Source organism: Nicotiana tabacum, chromosome 16, assembly GCF_000715075.1.
Source record: "Nicotiana tabacum cultivar K326 chromosome 16, ASM71507v2, whole genome shotgun sequence".
Lineage (NCBI taxonomy): Eukaryota > Viridiplantae > Streptophyta > Magnoliopsida > Solanales > Solanaceae > Nicotiana > Nicotiana tabacum.
Genome location: NC_134095.1, coordinates 72,260,736 through 72,266,415, shown reverse-complemented (window position 1 = coordinate 72,266,415; position 5,680 = coordinate 72,260,736). Strand labels below are relative to the sequence as shown.

Here is a 5,680-nt window from a genome sequence, read left to right as displayed (position 1 = left end):
TATACACATAAGATTCTCTATCAAATTATACGTTGTAATTTCTTTATAGGTATATGGTGTAACTTTCATAATTAAGGTATAATCCGTCGTTTTTGTTCAAGAACAAACCCTAATTTCTGGCGAATCCGTCGTTCACCGAAAGCCGGTAGTGAAAAGGGTTCCCAAATAGGTCGTTGGCTCAGACAGTGTTGAAAAGGAAGATCAGGGTTCCCAAATTACGTTGTTTCTTCAAGGATACAAGGAAGAAAGTATTATACAGAAACGTATCACTTCAGATTCTTATAAGGCTTTCATAGACTAATAGGTCCACTTTGGTAAACGTCAATCCCAATCTGACCGAGATAAGTTGCTTGAGAAATCTTTGAAAACGCGCCGCCTTGGTCTGGCGATGGTGCCAGAGCCGTTCAGAATGATCCACAAAAATACTATTGTATAATTTTGTTGAAATCTGAAGACATTACAAGTGAATTTGACGGCAACTTGGCAAGGTGGATCTGCGACTGCCTATAATATATAAGAAATTAGACAATTAGATCTGAACGACGGCCAGAATAATAATTCAATCAAACCACAAAAAAATGAGAAAAGAATTACAGGAACAGATCCGAAAACATTCTGATTATCAATTACGGTGTAATGACATTCGGATGGGTGCAGTTGAAGATGGCGAATTGATAAAGAGGAAACTTACTGCTTTCATTATTGAATAGCGTATCAAACTAGAGAGAGAAAGAAAATAGTGTAACTGAATAGCGTATTTAGTGGCTTAGGGGTAGGAAGTAACCAAAATTAAATATTTTGCTATAAACAGTAAAAGGTATCTATAGAATATAATTTTTTTTGAATGGTATTTATTTAAAATAAATAAGGTGTTAGCCTTTGCTATAGGGGGTAAAAATTCCTTAAATAAAACTAGAAGAATGGTGGCCCGTGCCAACATACTAATATTAATGTGAAGAATTAACTCAAATAGCTAAAATAATACGACCAATACAGCTTAGTGATATTTTTCAGAGTTATTTTAAGGTAGTATTAATAATAATACAGCTAAAATAATTAACTACACTTGGCCAAAAAACTGTATATTAAATATGTGCAGAAATGACCTCTTCTTGAAGACGGACGAAGTAGAGTACAATATGTGCTAAAGGCACAACTATGTTGATTAAATAAAGTATCCAAGACTATTGAGCATGTCTGCATTTTCGAACTCATCACAACCTGAATTCATCAGTTCCTATGAGGAAGAGCTATAGCTCTCAGCTTAGTAGCCAACATTTTGCCATTCCAAAAACCACAACATAGGGAGAAGTTTTAGAATACCTTCAAAAGGCAAGGGAGCAGATGATGCTCCAATTAGAATGTATAATCGTCTTGTTTACTCAGACTTGAGACGATGTAAGAGAGGATAAACTTTTTAAAGTGTTCTTAAATGCTTGAATTATCAGATTAATCAAAGAGCAGAAGCATGCAATTGACTTAACCTTTGTACTCTAGAAAGGGACAACCTTTCTCAGCATTTTTTCCAAATTCCAGAATATGAAGTGTTGTAATAGGTTCAGTACCCTAAGTAAATATCCTCTCTTGTTGTCTTTTTTTCTTTTCCTAACTAATATTAGGTTAATAATATATCTCTTAAGTGTTGCATATTTTTTTTCAAACATATTCTGGTATTCATAGACTTAATCATATGGATGTGAAATATTTCCCAACCTAAGAAGCAGAGTGCGCTGTACAGAATTTGATACGCTATTTGGTTTGGCAAAACATTACTTTTAATCACATAAAGGTTACTTTTGAGCAGCGATTCTGAGCTTATGCATATATACCATATTTGAAAACTTAACATATATAAAGTTCTCATTACTGAAATATCTAACTTTAGTTCCATTAATAGGATTATGAACTTAACACATGTGTGTGCCTAAAAAATTAAACACATTCTCAAGTACCAATCTCTTTGCATTAAAGTTTTGCATCGAATACCAAAATGAAGCAACAAAATTCAATGGAAATAGCAACAGCAAAACCTGCAACTCAATTGATACCAACAACTGAAAACTCTTCAACTATCAAGACACCTCTATTAGTTAATCAGTAAACCATTATTAAAGTTGTTGATGTTTTTCTGCGGATTACTTGCTCGTTGGCTCTAACAGTGCAACACCCTCATTTTTTTCTTCAACTTCTCATCATCAAGTGTAACTAAATAGAAATTATATTTCCGAACTGAAATTTAAATTGGAACAAAAGTACTTGGAATGAATTGAAAAATTGACAAAGTGACCAAGATTACCTCCGGTGCTTTCACCAATACTGAATAGCGCAGCTTCTGGGATTTTTCACCTTTTCACTCTTGGCCTCCTATGAGATCTCAACATTTTTTAAACTCTATCTGAGTACAGAAAATCCTGTTGTATGTGCAAGACAACAAAGACCTGTTGCTTTATATAGCCATTATTGGAGAAATGAACACATAGCGAATAGAAGTTTCTTCACTTATAACAAATAAAAAAATTCCAGATAATAATTTAATTTTTATACTTGAGAGTGTCCCAGAGAAGAACTTGTTTACACCAGGCATGTCAAATTGTTAAAATTCCTCAATTTGATGAGAAAATTTCTTCCGGTCCAAAGATCATTTTAGATAGGTTCTGAAACATAATTAAGATAGTAAGCAAAGCCAATTAGAAATCAGTAATGCAGCATATACAACTTAGCTTCGTGATATTACCCATATGCATCTGGCACTGGTTTCTTGCTTATAAGGAAGTTGGATTACTTAATCAAATCTTTCATTAAAAAGAAGGCCATCTTTTATTCTATTCTCTATAAAAGATGCAGATACAGGGAGTAACGAAAATTTACATAAAAATTGTTTCTGTTGAACATAATTTAAAAGAAAATGGATTGTTAGTAAATCTAAAACATTGAGGTACCAATTACTTTCAAAATCAGCGTAACTGTCGTCCTTATTTCTTAATGACTGATCACCATCACTACAAAGCGCCTTTGTACCCTGCATCAAGTCATTACCAATAGAAAATAACTTAAAGTTATTCCAAGACAGAGCAATCTAAGAAATCATGATTTTTGCATAATGTTCCATAATCTGTTGTGCCGGAAAAAGGAAAGAACAAAGAACATTTTGCATGATTTTTGCAGTCTTAAATACTCCTTAACTTCAAAGAAGAAAAGTAGAACAACCAACCAAACAACAAAGTAAAGTAAAAATATTGAGTGTGAATGAACAATAACAAAGATCCCATATTGTTGACCAAATCAAAGAAAATAGAACATCAATAAGAGGTAATTAACAATCATAACTTGCATCTTTAGTTTGTGCAAGACGGTAAGAGCCAACATAAGGCTTGAATTGTAGCCCCAGAGGTTAGATAAATTGACTTTCTTCTGGAAAAGTCCTTGCTCAGCTAGCCACTCCTTGAGATTTCTCTGTTGCAGCCCAAATAGGATAAAGACAACAGAATAGTCCGAATAAGATGACTCAGACATATATCATAATTCATCAAACACATGGGTAATAACAAACATTTTTATACCTTAAATTTTCCATTGGTAACGAACACAAAATTCGTCAAAGAGACATATATAATGCATGTGTAAATCAGGTAAAATTACCAACATGTACATAAGAATTCAAGCAAAAAATCATGTTTACAAAAAAAAGAATTGAAAATTAACATTACCAATAACAATAGTGCAAGTTATTGGTAAGACTTATTTGTACTGATATCATTGGTGATTCAATTTATTTACCCTCACTTCAATTTCCGCTTTACTTCCACTTCTGATTCTTCTCATTTGTTTTTTAGTCCGTCCTTTCTCTTTCTCTTTCTCTGCCAGTTTGACATTTTGATATCTTCTTTGTTATTCATTCTCTCAGCAAAAAGTTATTAATTTCCCTAAATTGGTTTGCACTTCTGGATCGCACCTGATCTCAACCTCTAACTCCTTCCCCGTGTTCTCTTTGAGCAAGGAGTCGTTCTCCTTATCCAATATGAAACCTTTTCGATCAGGATAAGGAGATATTACTTTTGTCAAGTTAGGTTTATCTCTTTCATGTGCATCCCACATGCTTAAGTCTATTCGTATTTGTGGTTCACTGGGATGGACCTCGTTGATGTCTGAGTTACCTTGTCAGTCTTCAAAACTAACATTTACTTGGGCCACCATGTTGGATCGGGTCGTATGATCTCGGCATGATTTGCGCATGATTGAATTGATTGCTTTAAAATTTATAATAAATAATATTTCCTCATTGGCCTGAGATAAGCTGTTAAAAGATGAGAAATGAATTTGGAGATTTCTTAATTTTAAAAGAATTGTTTACTTACTTCAAAATAATGAGCTTACAGCCGTTATATATATATATATATATATATATATATATATATATATATATATATATATATATATATATATATATATATATATATAACTCATGTTTAAATTATATCATTGACATTTTATTTATAGCCTATAGTAAGTGTCAGGAGTCGACCCTCGTCACTACTTCTTCGAGGTTAGACGGGATACTTACTGGGTATGCGTTGTTTTCATTCTCATACTACACTTGCTGTACATATTGTTGTACAGGCATATGTATGTCTAGTGGTGTTGTGGGTGCAGCGGCGTGGTTGATGCAGGGACTTAAGTGAGTTGTATCTTATGTTACGATCCGCAGTCAGCAGAGTCTCCTTTGGAGTATTAGATTTTTCTCTCCTGTCCTACGTTGTATTCCGGAAAGATGATTTATTTTATTTTATTCTTCATAGTTGATACTCATGCACTTGTGACACCGAGTTTTGGGGTGAGTATGGATTGTTCATTATTGGAAATTGTTAAAAACATTATTATTTACTCTGTAAATTATTTCTTATTATTTAATTGAAGGAAAAATTTATGATTCCAAAGTACTAAAATGAGAACCAAATTAAGTAATTATTATTGGCTTGTCTGACAGTGGTATCCGGCGTCATCATGACCTTTAATGAATTTTGGGTCGCGACAAAAATGATATGTGTATCTCATTGTGAATCATTTGTGTATCGCATATGTTCATATTTGCATGTGTATCACACATATACCTATGTGTGAAATACATGCGTGATACATGTATCGGAGACGAATATTTTGAACTCGATTTTAACTATTGTGAGCACGTGATTTTTGTTTCGCGTGACAATCGCTCCAAAAGAAATAAAAAAATAACAATTGATCCTGCTGTACAATTTTTGGATTTTTACATGGCACTTTGTTAATTATTTATGATTTTTGCCCATTTTTATTTTTATTAAAACAAAATACAAAAAATGTATGTGTCATGCATAATTTGAACCGTAACCCGGTTGTTAAATAGAAAATCATAAATAGGCATCTTTGTCCGTGATTTTGTTTTGTTTGATTTTACCTGTTTTAAAATATTTTTATGCGTGTGCAAATAATTGTATTAAGTGTTTATGAAATTTTATTTTTATTTACTTAGGTTTTGTTTTAAAAATAAAAAAATAAAAAAAAAATAATAAAAAAAAAAAGGGAGATGCAGAATTGGGTTTAAAAATCGGTTGGGTTTACTTTTATTGTTAATTCAAAGCCCAAAACAACCCAACCCAAAACCCCATGTAAACCCGGTCCAGACCAGCTGGCCTCAAGGGGGTTC

The 5,680-nt window shown here is 32.8% G+C and overlaps 1 long non-coding RNA gene across 5 annotated transcripts; it reads right to left on the bottom strand.

Annotated features, from left to right (window-relative positions):
• Nucleotides 1-210: 210 nt before the first annotated feature.
• LOC107806672 (uncharacterized) lies at nt 211-4,022 on the bottom strand. Of its 5 annotated transcripts, none has more exons than XR_001652745.2 (3): nt 3,778-4,022; nt 2,297-3,453; nt 211-504 (listed from the first exon to the last, which is right to left on the bottom strand). It is a non-coding gene; the product is annotated as an uncharacterized LOC107806672 (long non-coding RNA). The 5 variants fall into 5 exon arrangements; XR_001652746.2 differs by lacking the exon at nt 3,778-4,022 and having other exon boundaries at nt 2,297-2,654; nt 2,947-3,655; XR_001652748.2 differs by lacking the exon at nt 3,778-4,022 and having other exon boundaries at nt 2,297-2,438; nt 2,545-3,641.
• Between the last annotated feature and the right edge of the window lie 1,658 nt (nt 4,023-5,680).